Here is a 12,767-nt window from a genome sequence, read left to right as displayed (position 1 = left end):
CAGGGGAGGGTTGACATATTTTAACAAAATGTCAAAAATTTGAATATTAGCTGGTTATTTTAGCCACAAAAGAGAAGATACCTATTGGGAGTTACTGTAAATTCAGAAATTAATGCAGGGCTGCCAAGTCTCATGCATTTTCATGCTTATTTGGATGCATTTTCCTTTAATCTATTGTTTTTTTCTCTTTAATCTTTACAATTTTGTCAAAATCGCACGCATTTGCTTCATGAAAACGTGACAGTACTGTTAATGTGTGCATTTATTATTTATGATATTTGAAATAGTTACTGTGGTTAGTTGTGATGATCTGTGTCTGTCAAAATGACATTTATAAATGAAAAAAACTGAAGAAGAAAAAAACTGCTTCTGTCATGATAGTCTTCTTTATTAAATATGCATTTATGAAAGCAATGCAAGATATTAACTTGGAAATGGCTTCTTATCAAAGACCCATACTTATTTATTTACATTATAACTTTGATGTATAGATGCTGAAATAGATGACGATATCGATGATGAAGAATTAGAATCTTTTGACCAAGTTAACAGATATGACAGATTGGAGACAAGCAAGTACCTTAGGTTAGTTAAACATGTTGTAACATGTATACTTATACACAGAGTTAATTGAATAAAAAATTGTATCATTTTCATTTGAATACAAGAAAAGCCATCTTTGTTAAACTGTGCATGCTTTTATACATGTAAGTTGTGATAACAAGTTCATTAAACAATTGTTAAACTGTGCATGCTTTTACATGTAAAGTACTGCTACTTAGTTCATCAAACAATTGTTAAACTGTGCATGCTTTTACATGTAAAGTACTGCTACTTAGTTCATCAAACAATTGTTAAACTGTATATGCCTTTATAGCAAGATTTAAATTTTTGTATACGTGCGGTGAGACTGATATAATTAGAATTATTGTAAAATTCATAAGCGACATGTACAATTCTAGAAATGCTTTATTGAGTACTAAATAACTTTGTGGTACCACCTCCTCAGCAGAAATTATATACATTTATTATTGTAACAATATTTTGTTTTAACAATGGAGGGGATATACAAATATATATATACAATGTTTATAAATGTGGTCAGATATATGTTTGTATGTTTATGTATATGTCTTGGTAACAATCCTATAATTTTGGATTTTAAACCAATACACTTTTACATTGATCGTGATTCAAGGTAGAGCATCTGAAAATAAGTTTGTAGATTTTGAGATTGTACAATTTATATATATGCATGTAAATAGTTTGTAGTCGCAAATAATGAAATTTCTTCAAATGTATTATTATTTTTCTGTTTCAGACTCCGATCTTACATATTCATTCTACTGCAGCAGGGTAGTGCAAACTTTAGAAGATCTTAGAACATTCCGACCACAATTATTCACACTACTGATAAAAAACAATGTATCTATTGTAAAGCTATGAAAGTCAAAACTAAATTGGGATACCCAGTATGTTCTTCACATAAATGCTCCAAATGTGATGTGCAATTTCGTTCTAAAAATAGATCTTGTTTTGTTCCTACGTATCATTCTCATTTGCTGGACCAGGAAGCGGCTTCAAACATCCAGTTGGGACAACAAAACATACATTTACATTGCAATGCTTTAACTATTTGAAATACAGCTTGTCATTTTGTAAAGGATTATTATAGAAAAGTCATCAGTTATATCTGTTGAATTTGATAGAGATACTCTATTATTTGTGCTTAAAATTGACAAAAAGGAAGCCTAAAAGCATCAGCAGAGAATGTTCTAGAATAACAATTGCATGCTCAATAATCCATCTTCACCCAAATATAAATATCTAACCATAAGTGATAACTTTGAAGAAGTGGTAAAGCAACTGAAATGATAATGATGAGGGGAAAGTAGTTTTCCAAGCTATTTCATGTCGAATAAAGTAAAAGATTACTATTTTCCTTTTTACATTTTTGTTTTGTTTGTTTTGGGGGAAATCTATGGACCTGACTCAACTTGCATGTGTTTAAATCTGTTTGTTATATTCACCATGCCATGTGATCGTAAACATTGTAAACATTGTCAAAGATCTTCTCTGAAACTACCGGGAACCAATTTAACCAAACTTGGAGTGAATGATTCTTATTGTATCCAGTATAAGTGGTTTTTGTCGAGCCTGCGACTTCAGTCGCAGAAAGCTGGACATAGGGATAGTGATCCGGCGGCAGCGTTAGCTAACTTCTGAAAAGTTTTAGAAGGAAGAAGATCTGGATGCTGCATACTTTGTATATGGATGCCTCATGTTATGAAGTTTCCGTCAGTCACATGTCCAATGTCCTTGACCTCATTTTCATGGTTCAGGGACTACTTGAAAAAAAAGTTAAGATTTTTTGTAATGTTAAATTCTCTCTTATTATAAGTAATAGGATAACTGTATTTGGTATGTGCGTACCTTGCAAGGTCCTCATGCCCGTCAGACAGTTTTCACTTGATCTCGACCTCATTTCATGGATCAGTGAACAAGGTTAAGTTTTGGTGGTCAAGTCCATATCTCAGATACTATAAGCAATAGGTCTAGTATATCCCCTGTATGGAAGGACTGTAAGGTGTACATGTCCAACTGGCAGGTGTCATCTGACCTTGACCTCATTTTCATGGTTCAGTGGTCAAAGTTAAGTTTTTGAGTTTTGGTCTTTTTTTCTAATACTACATGCAATAGTTCAACTATATTTGGTGTATGGAAATATTTTATGATCTATTTTTCAGTCACGCAGATTTTATTTAACCTTGACCTCATTTTCAAGGTTCATTGCTTAGTGTGAAGTTTTTGTGTTTTGGTCTGTTTTTCTTAAACTATAAGCAATAGGTCAACTATATTTATTGTATGGTGTTACCTGTACATGCCTGCCTAGCATGGTTCATCTGACCTTGACCTCATTTTCATGGTTCATTGGTTAATGTTTAGTTTTCTTGGTTAATGTTAAGTTTATGTGACAGTTGTAACAAGCATTCTGAGAGTATTGAATGGCAATACATAGTCCCCTACCGGGTAAAAATTCATTATACTGAAACAAAATGCTAACTTGTTCTATAACTTGTCATGGTGTAAACAAAAAGTAAATATCATGTCAATATTTTCAAACATGACTAAAAACAGTGTTGAAAACTGAATATATGAGTGAATTTTTCAAGTCCAAGGACCATAACTCTGCACAAAATTATTAGACCGAAACAAAAATTTGAACTTGATCTGTAACTTGTCATGATAAAACTATATACCAATTATCAATCAATATCTTATAAGCATGATGAAAAATAACATTAGATATGATTAATAGTTCTCTAGAATTAGATATGATGTAATACAGTGTATATCTATTTTCAAATTAAAATCAGATATAATTAATAGTTCCAAATATTTTTTTCTTTCATTTGTCACAAACGAATATAGATTTGTAACTTATCTATAAAATGTCATCAACTTTTGTCTACACAATGTAATGTATTGAAATATATACATTAATAAAAATAGATATTCTAATTAAAGGATTTCTCTTCATAATTGTCGAGCCTGCGACTTTTGTCGCAGAAAGCTCGACATAGGGATAGTGATCCGGCGGCGGCGGCGGCGGCGTTAGCTAACTTCTCAAAAGCTTTATATTTTAGAAGGTGGAAGGTCTGGATGCTTCATACTTTGTATATGGATGCCTCATGTTACGAAGTTTCCGTCAGTCACATGTCCAATGTCCTTGACCTCATTTTCATGGTTCAGTGACTACTTGAAAAAAAAGTTAAGATTTTTTGTAATGTTAGATTCTCTCTTATTATAAGTAATAGGATAACTATATTTGGTATGTGCGTACCTTGCAAGGTCCTCATGCCCGTCAGACAGTTTTCACTTGACCTCGACCTCACTTCATGGATCAGTTAACAAGGTTAAGTTTTGGTGGTCAAGTCCATATCTCAGATACTATAAGCAATAGGTCTAGTATATTCAGTGTATGGAAGGACTGTAAGGTGTACATGTCCAACTGGCAGGTGTCATCTGACCTTGACCTCATTTTCATGGTTCAGTGGTTATAGTTGAGTTTTTGTGTTTTGGTCTGTTTTTCTTATACTGTATGCCATAGGTCTACTATATTTGGTGTATGGAATGATTGTAAGGTGTACATGTCTAGCAGGCAGGTGTCATCTGACCTTGACCTCATTTTCATGGTTCAGTGGTCAAAGTTAAGTTTTTGAGTTTTGGTCTTTTTTTCTAATACTATATGCAACAGTTCAACTATATTTGGTATGTGCGTACCTTGCAAGGTCCTCATGCCCGTCAGACAGTTTTCACTTGACCTCGACCTCATTTCATGGATCAGTGAACAAGGTTAAGTTTTGGTGGTCAAGTCCATATCTCAGATACTATAAGCAATAGGTCTAGTATATTCGGTGTATGGAAGGACTGTAAGGTGTACATGTCCAACTGGCAGGTGTCATCTGACCTTGACCTCATTTTCATGGTTCAGTGGTTATAGTTAAGTTTTTGTGTTTTGGTCTGTTTTTCTTATACTGTATGCCATAGGTCTACTATATTTGGTGTATGGAATGATTGTAAGGTGTACATGTCTAGCGGGCAGGTGTCATCTGACCTTCACCTCATTTTCATGGTTCAGTGGTCAAAGTTAAGTTTGTTCAGTTTTGGTCTTTTTTTCTAATACTATATGCAATAGTTCAACTATATTTGGTGTATGGAAATATTTTATGATCTATTTGGCAGTCACGCAGGTTTTATTTGACCTTGACCTCATTTTTACGGTTCATTGCTCAGTGTTAAGTTTTTGTGTTTTGGTCTGTTTTTCTTAAACTATAAGCAATAGGTCAACTATATTTGTTGTATGGAAGAATTGTTAGCTGTACATGCCTGCCTAGCATGGTTCATCTGACCTTGACCTCATTTTCATGGTTCATTGGTCAATGTTTAGTTTACTTGGTTAATGTTAAGTTTATGTGACAGTTGTAATAAAGCTTTATATTTAGGACTATCAACATAATATCAATGATAAGAAAAGAAGGCGAGACATTTCAGTGTGTGCACTCTTGTTTTTTTATATAAATAGCATTCAGAAAATAAATTTATACTAAATAACAAACAAACCTGTCAAAACATTCTTCAAATAATTTAACAAAGAATGTCTTTTAAAAAATGAGCTATCTCCCTTTGTACGGAAATATGGTTTAACATAGTACTCTGTAACATTAGATATGGTCGGACCATAACTCTGGACTAAATCATCAGACGGAACAAAATTCGATTTTGATCTATAACTTGTCATGATAAAACTATATACCAAATATCAAATCAATATCTTCAAGAACTAAGAAAAAAAGTGTGGAAAGCTGATTTTCCGGACTGACGGATGGACAGACAGACAGATGGACAGAGTGCAAACCTAAAGTCCGCTTCGACTTCATCGGTAGGGGACTAATAAAGCTTTATATTTAGGACTATCAACATAATATCAATGATTAGTAAAGAAGGCGAGACATTTCAGCGTGTGCACTCTTGTTTTTATTCTGGACAGTCAACAAACATGGCTAAAAGTAGATAAAAGGGGGAAAAAGCAGTTTTCAGCTAAAATCTTAAAACTTAAGCAATTAGAGCAAAGATGAAAAATGATCAGTATGTGCTAGCTTATTTTCAGACGAATCGTACAACCTAATTAGGAGATATTGCCCCTGAAATATTATTTTTTATGAAATTTATCAGTTTTTGGTTGAAAATAACATAAGGATCATTCACCCCAAGTTTGGTTGGAATTGTTTCAATACTTTTAAGAGGAGATCTTTGAAAAAGTTTATGACGACAGACAATCATTACGGACATCAAGTGCTGGCAATAATAAACCAGTTGAAAAGAGATTGATTCAACTGATAAATGTTATGTGAACAAACAAACAAACAAACAATCAAACACTCACACAAAGAAAAAACATGAAGAAAGTAAAAAAAGACACAAAGCACCTATCCAAGAGTTCTCCCAATAACTGAAATCTAGTAAAAAAAAGATGGATGGATGGTTGTTAAACATCCACTGGCAAATTGAATGCATACTAGGATGAGAACATGATAATATCATATGAATATAAACCCTGCTTTGTAGTAGAGCTGTTATGAGCTGGGTTTTAAAAGTGCTACTTCACAAGGTCTGTATAAATATATGTTACCCTACCAAGACACATTATTCATAGATCTTCATACTCTGAGGTGACCAGTCTTTGGTCTTACTCATAAATGCTGTGTGTCTAGCGTAGTGCAGCAAATACTAATTTTCAAGATTTTGGTTTGGTCCTGTAGAGGATAAAACCTACAACTTGCAGCACTCTATGAGACCACAGAGGCCGTTGTAAACCAGTGGTGTCCTGGTGTGCTGTTGTAAATTAATGGGAGGTGTCCGTTGTTATTCTGTGGTTTACATGTTGTAATGTACTATTATATTATTTATTTATGTATTGCCCTTTGATGAGTGTTCTTGCGTTTGTTTTTACTGTATTCCTGTCATGTAGTGTTGTCATTTAAGCGGTATTTTAAACATTGCCATGTAAGCAGGTCTGGCTAGCCATAAAACCAGGTTTAACCCACCATTTTTATGGCCCTGCAACAAAGTTGTCGGGCCCATATAGTTTTACCCTTGTCCGTCATTTTGTCATTCTGCAACAAACCATTATACACAATTTTTTTCTAAATGCCTTCAGATATTGGGCTGATTTTTGGTATGTTAACTTGAGTTAACCATGATGAGTTACAGATCAAGTTTAAATTTCCTTCCGCTCTGTTAATTTTTGCCGAAATTACAGGCTATGAACTTGATAAATTGTTGAAAATCACAATTATACGGATTTTTTTCTTTACACCTTCAGATATTGGGCGTATTTTTTAGTATGTGAGTTAACCATGATGAGTTATAGATCATGTTTAAGTTTCGTTCCGCTTTACTTATTTTTGCCAAAATAACGGACTTTGACTTTTATAGATAGTTTGAAATTTAACTACTCATTGATTAAGATAATTTTTCATCAAACTAGTATTGGTCTTGAGAGCTGGATACTATCCATGGATGTTTGTGTCCATATGTGCTGTTGAAAGTGCAGATTTTTCAACTTTTTGAGACCGGGCCATTATTGACGTTATGACACATCTAGTTCTTAAAATGTTCCGTACCAAGTCAGGAATATGGCAGTTATCAAGTAGTCCTTTTCTATTTATGTTGGCTTTTGTTTTTGTTGCAGTTTAGTGTTTCTGTAAAGTGTTCCGTTGTTTTCCTCTTATAGTTGATGTGTTTCTCTAGGTTTTAGTTTGTAACCCGGATTTGTTTTCACTTAATTGATTTATGACTATTGAACAGTGGTATACTACTGTTGCCTTTATTTGCTATTTAAAAATTTCTATCTATCAATTGTAGTTTTCATGATAATTAGCAAAAACAAAAAAAAATGTCATTTAAGGGCAATAACTTCAACAACGTGTTGACAAACAAAGTCAATCATGTTAGACTCATTCATAGATCTTGTCTTGCTGTTCATTTTTTTTGTTTAAAGTTTCTTTCTATCTATTCAAATTTTCAAGATAATGGTCAAAAAGGAAAAAAAACTGGTAAAATTATAACTGGTTTTTATCTCATCTTTAAATGTTAAAATCTGATTGAATAGTTTCAGATGCTTATGATATTATCTGCAACTTTGTCATATATTTAATCAAAACTTCTTGCATAATCTTGCATTTGCTACCTTTTCTCATCCCTACCACTCAATACAGAGCATGTGGCACCAAGCTTGCAATTATTTCAGGGAGAGAGATTGACACTTATAAAAGACCAAAAGAAAAATATCTCTATAAAACATTTATTGTTAAAGTTTACATAGACATAATAATTTTCCGTATTTAACATGTTTTCACAATCCTTCAAACAAAAAAATCCTTATGTAATAGACGTATTTACACTTGTATGCAAATTTTTTCGCCATTATGTAAAATCACACAGGTTCCCGTAAACTTTGACATTATAATTCAAAACATTTGACGTCACAATTAAAAAGTGATTGTTGCCTGACGTCAAAAGGTGATTCGGAGTAGATCTAGGTTGCACTTTGTAAATACAGCTGTTTCTCAAACCACGCCTCTTTTTGGGAGATATTTAATATTCATAGGTATGTTAATTTGTTAACGTACTGGTTCCCATTGATGATCTCTGTGTTTCATCTCATAGAGACATCACTTGGGAATGTAACCAGTATAGATAAACATGGTAGCGGCTACATTTTAATTCTTAGGAGGTCCAAAAATGGAGGTAAGGGTAGTATAGAATTTTAGTATAAGTTTAAACTCTTAGAAGTTCAGGGCATATAAATGTTGAAAATATGCCGCACAGCCCTATATTTTGACCTTTGAATAAAATAGTAGTGCATATAAACTTTCCGTTCTGGGATATTATTTTTCAAGAAACTTCATAGTAAAAGTGTCACAGTTTTAGCCGCAAAGGGAGTTCCTATGGGAAATTGCATTGTCTGTATTTACAGAATTGCAACCTATATAGGGTTAAAAAATAGAACATACAGAATTTCACAAAATCTGGTTTATCTCAGAGATTTTAAAGAATTTAACTCAAATATGAAGTTTTATAAATATTTCATGAAGATTGAGAAAATCCTGGGCCTTAACTATGATGACTCAGCATAAATTCACAGTTTACAGTATGCATGGTTTACTTAAAGCCCTGAATTCAAAATAAATTCATAATATATGCCTATTTGTAATTTAAATTGTTTAGAAGTGCTTATATTTACTCTTCGCAGTAATTGCAACTCATTGATCCTTCCTAAATATTTCTGGTGGGGTGTTTTTGTCCTGTCGATAACCCAAAAGTAAGCCGTAACGCCTAAATGTGCTTTTTTGTGACTGCGGCATAAAAAAGTACAAGCTAGAATTACAAAAAGACCTCAGTAAAACTTACAATAGTGTGTTCTATCCTAAATGTGTAGTAAATATTTCACATTGCTAGAAACAGGGAAAAAAATTAGGAAATGTGAGGCCCCAGGGGCAAAAAACAGAGGAAAATGCCTACCCCTGAGTCATAAAACAGATAATTTAACTTGTAAATGCTATGATTTTTTTATTTTAAAGGTCTTTTATAAAGTAAACAATAACTGTGCTAGGAAGTTATGCAAAAATCAGATGTAAGCAGTCATTTCAATCAAACTTTTAGTGAATTTATGCACCAGACTGATATCTTCATAAATGCAACTTTTGCAAATATGCCTTTGTTTAAACACTTCTAGGACATATATTAACTAACTTATGTTAGATATATGGTTAGGGATGATACTGTTGTGACAAGAATTCTAAACTGACCATTTGAGGCAGAAATTGTGAACTTTCATTGACAAATAGGCATACAGTAAGATGTGGACTGGAGACACAGGCAGGATTGGATACTTTGTATAATCTTGAATGTTGGAATGCTTAACTACTAAACAAAACATTTATAGTATTCTAAAATGCTTTCAATTTGTTATCAGAATAGTTTCAAACAGGTTTTAGACAGTTCATGTCAGAAAACATGCACATAGGGTAAGCTGGCAATAATTAGAGTCTTGTTTTCAAAATCTTTAAAAAATTGAAACAGGGGTAGGGGTATAAAATGTACTGTAAAAGGAGACTTAGAGTATATGCAGTGATTTCTTTAAGGCTATAATTCTGATAAATAAGTATTGTTGTGAGAAAAAGTGTTTTTAGAGAGTTTTCTATTTGAAAAAATGTTTGTATAGGTTGCACTTTGTAAATACAGCTGTTTCTCAAACCACGCCTCTTTTGGGGAGATATTTAATATTCATAGGTATGTTAATTTGTTAACGTACTGGTTCCCATTGATGATCTCTGTGTTTCATCTCATAGAGACATCACTTGGGAATGTAACCAGTATAGATAAACATGGTAGCGGCTAAATTTTAATTCTTAGGAGGTCCAAAAATGGAGGTAAGGGTAGTATAGAATTTTAGTATAAGTTTAAACTCTTAGAAGTTCAGGGCATATAAATGTTGAAAATATGCCGCACAGCCCTATATTTTGACCTTTGAATAAAATACTAGTGCATATAAACTTTCCGTTCTGGGATATTATTTTTCACGAAACTTCATAGTAAAAGTGTCACAGTTTTAGCCGCAAAGGGAGTTCCTATGGGAAATTGCATTGTCTGTATTTACAGAATTGCAACCTCTAAGGTCATTCGGAGGCAAAATATAGCTAAATACCAAAAGTGTAAATACGTTTATTGCCATACCTGTTAATATAGTTAAATATTCATTCTACAATGTTCTAAGAATATTTAATAACAGAAGATTGATTATATTATATAATAATTTTAACTCAGCATTTGTGAGGCCAATATTTTGAACACATTACCTTCTTCAAATCAGTCTTTCGTTTGTATTCAAATTCAAGAATATGGTTATCAAACCAGAATTGATAAATGATTGATTGCTTTTACCGGTAACCCCTTACATTTTTGAAAGACATATTTAAACAGTTGAATAAAAATCAAATATTTTTTATTGCATCAAAGAATCTGTAATTTTGAAAATAGAGGTAACATTTAGCAAAATGTAATATTTCTTTGAGGGGAGCTGATTAAACTGAACATAACTGCAAATAAATTCGTTTTGGAATACTTTATGAAATAATAATAATAAACAAGAATGTGTCCATAATACACGGATGCCCCACTCGCACTATCATTTTCTATGCTCAGTGGACTGTGAAATTGGGATCAAAACTCTAATTTGGCATTAAAATTAGAAAGATCATATTGTAGGGAACATGTATACTAAGTTTCAAGTTGATTGGACTTTTAACTTCAGCAAAAACTACCTTGACCAAAAACTTTAACCTGACTTGACCAAAAACACCACAAACAGGTAATAATCTTTGACACTACATGTACTAGGAAGGAAATAGATAGTCAAACTGCTATAAACATTACTTAGGGACAATTTTAACTATGGTTTAAAGTTATGAAGTATACTGTGACATTTTTCTCGTCTGGGAAAGAATTGAAAGTAGAGTCTGTCACTATTTTTAACTTTTTATTTCCATCATCAATGGGAAAAAGGTGCTAGGAATTGGGGTTTAAAACCGCATAGGTCAGGAAATGGAACCAAACATATATTTTTATTTGACCTTTATATACAACTGCATACAAAATATCAATGACTTTAATACCAGTAATGATTCATCCTAATCACCAACTTTAACATGTGAGCTATGCAAATGTTTTAAAAATCAATACACCATGACTGAGGGGGCGGGTAAAATTAATCTCAGTGTATATGAGATGTGCCAATACTTATAGTTATTACAGTTTACCACCAAATATGATTTACCATTAGTTGCTCCCCTTAAACAGACCTAATCACAAACTTAAACAAATTGTTGATGCCTTTGCCAAAGTACTGCCCTCCATTACTTTGTAAATAAAATAAATTGACATCCTAGTGCACAAAATTCAATAACCCAGTGAATTAATGATGGTACTGCATATGTTTCACAAGAGATGATTTCATATAGCACCTGTAATTGCAGTAATGACAAACAATTGGATTGAATTTCTCATGAACATGTTTGATATGGTCTCTCAGTAAGAAATTGTAAAAAAAATTCTTACTGCAAATTTGACACTGGAATTTCCCTTGTGTGTGTTTCAATTTCTCATGAACGTACAAACACTTTTTGTCGGCTAAAATTTTTCCACAAACGTTGCATTGCTGTGGTGGTCCTTTCTTTTTGACCTTTTTTTCTATATCTTCAGAATGTTTTATTTTTTTGTGCTCATTTAGTCTGCCTCGATGAAAAAACATTTTGCCACAAATCTCACACATTACTTCTTTCTCCTTATGCCGTTCACGAAAATGGGCATTAAAATTCTTTTTCTTGACCATTTGACCACATTTATAGCAAGCTATCTTTCCTACTGTTGTGGGTGAAGTTTTACCATCATTAGAAGTTTCAAGATGTATCCTTAAATGTGCATTTAAATATTTTTTAAGTACCAATTTACCACATTCATGACACATTACTCTTTTGTCTTTTTTTGGTAACATTTCTTCTATTTTGGCCAACCTTTCTTCTGTATTGGGCGTACCTTCAGATTTATAATGTTCTTCCATATGTTTTTTCATCCTTTCAAAACTTCCATACTTCTGGTCACAAACATCACAATGATATTTTTTGCTACCATGAACACCATGTGCATCTGATTCATGCTGTTTCTTTTTCACAGAGTAAGTGAACCTCTTGTCGCAAAATCTGCACTTATGTCGGTCTTTTCTTTTTTGTTGATACCTCTTTATATTATAATCGTTAAGATATTCTCTTCTATATTCTTTCTTTCTAGTCCTCCATAGTTCTATAACTTCATCCTGATGATCTTTGTATTCATGATATGATCTATGAGAGAAAGAATGGAAAACTTGTCCACAGATATAGCACTTGTCGCCATGACATGCTCCAACTTTCCGGCATGCAATACAATCTAATTGGCTACAAGAAATAAGGTCAGTGTTTTCTTTACAAAAGTTAATCATATATTCACACTGTAAACATTTCTGTTTCTTGAACTTTTTTTTATAATACATTTTGTAATATGATCCTTCTCTTTTAGTAACTATTTCACTGCTTTCACCAGATGTTTTTCCTTTCCCACAATAATGACTATCCCCTACATATGCCAGTCGACAGAAGAGGCAACAT

The 12,767-nt window shown here is 32.8% G+C and overlaps 1 protein-coding gene across 2 annotated transcripts in view; it reads left to right on the top strand.

Moving 5' to 3' along the window:
* The window catches only part of LOC127709460 (uncharacterized), a 32,674-nt gene extending 30,725 nt beyond the window's left edge, over nucleotides 1-1,949 (top strand). For both annotated transcript variants that reach the window (XM_052215042.1, XM_052215040.1), the window contains exons 12-13: nucleotides 492-585; nucleotides 1,322-1,949. The gene's annotated coding sequence lies outside the window, so the exon portion shown is untranslated. The remainder of the gene's footprint in view (nucleotides 1-491; nucleotides 586-1,321) is intronic.
* Nucleotides 1,950-12,767: the final 10,818 nt, after the last annotated feature.

The sequence above is a fragment of the Mytilus californianus genome, unplaced genomic scaffold (assembly GCF_021869535.1).
Source record: "Mytilus californianus isolate M0D057914Y unplaced genomic scaffold, xbMytCali1.0.p SCAF_7, whole genome shotgun sequence".
NCBI lineage: Eukaryota > Metazoa > Mollusca > Bivalvia > Mytilida > Mytilidae > Mytilus > Mytilus californianus.
The sequence above is the reverse complement of the archived record's forward strand: the minus strand, read 5'-3'. Positions and strand labels throughout refer to the sequence as shown.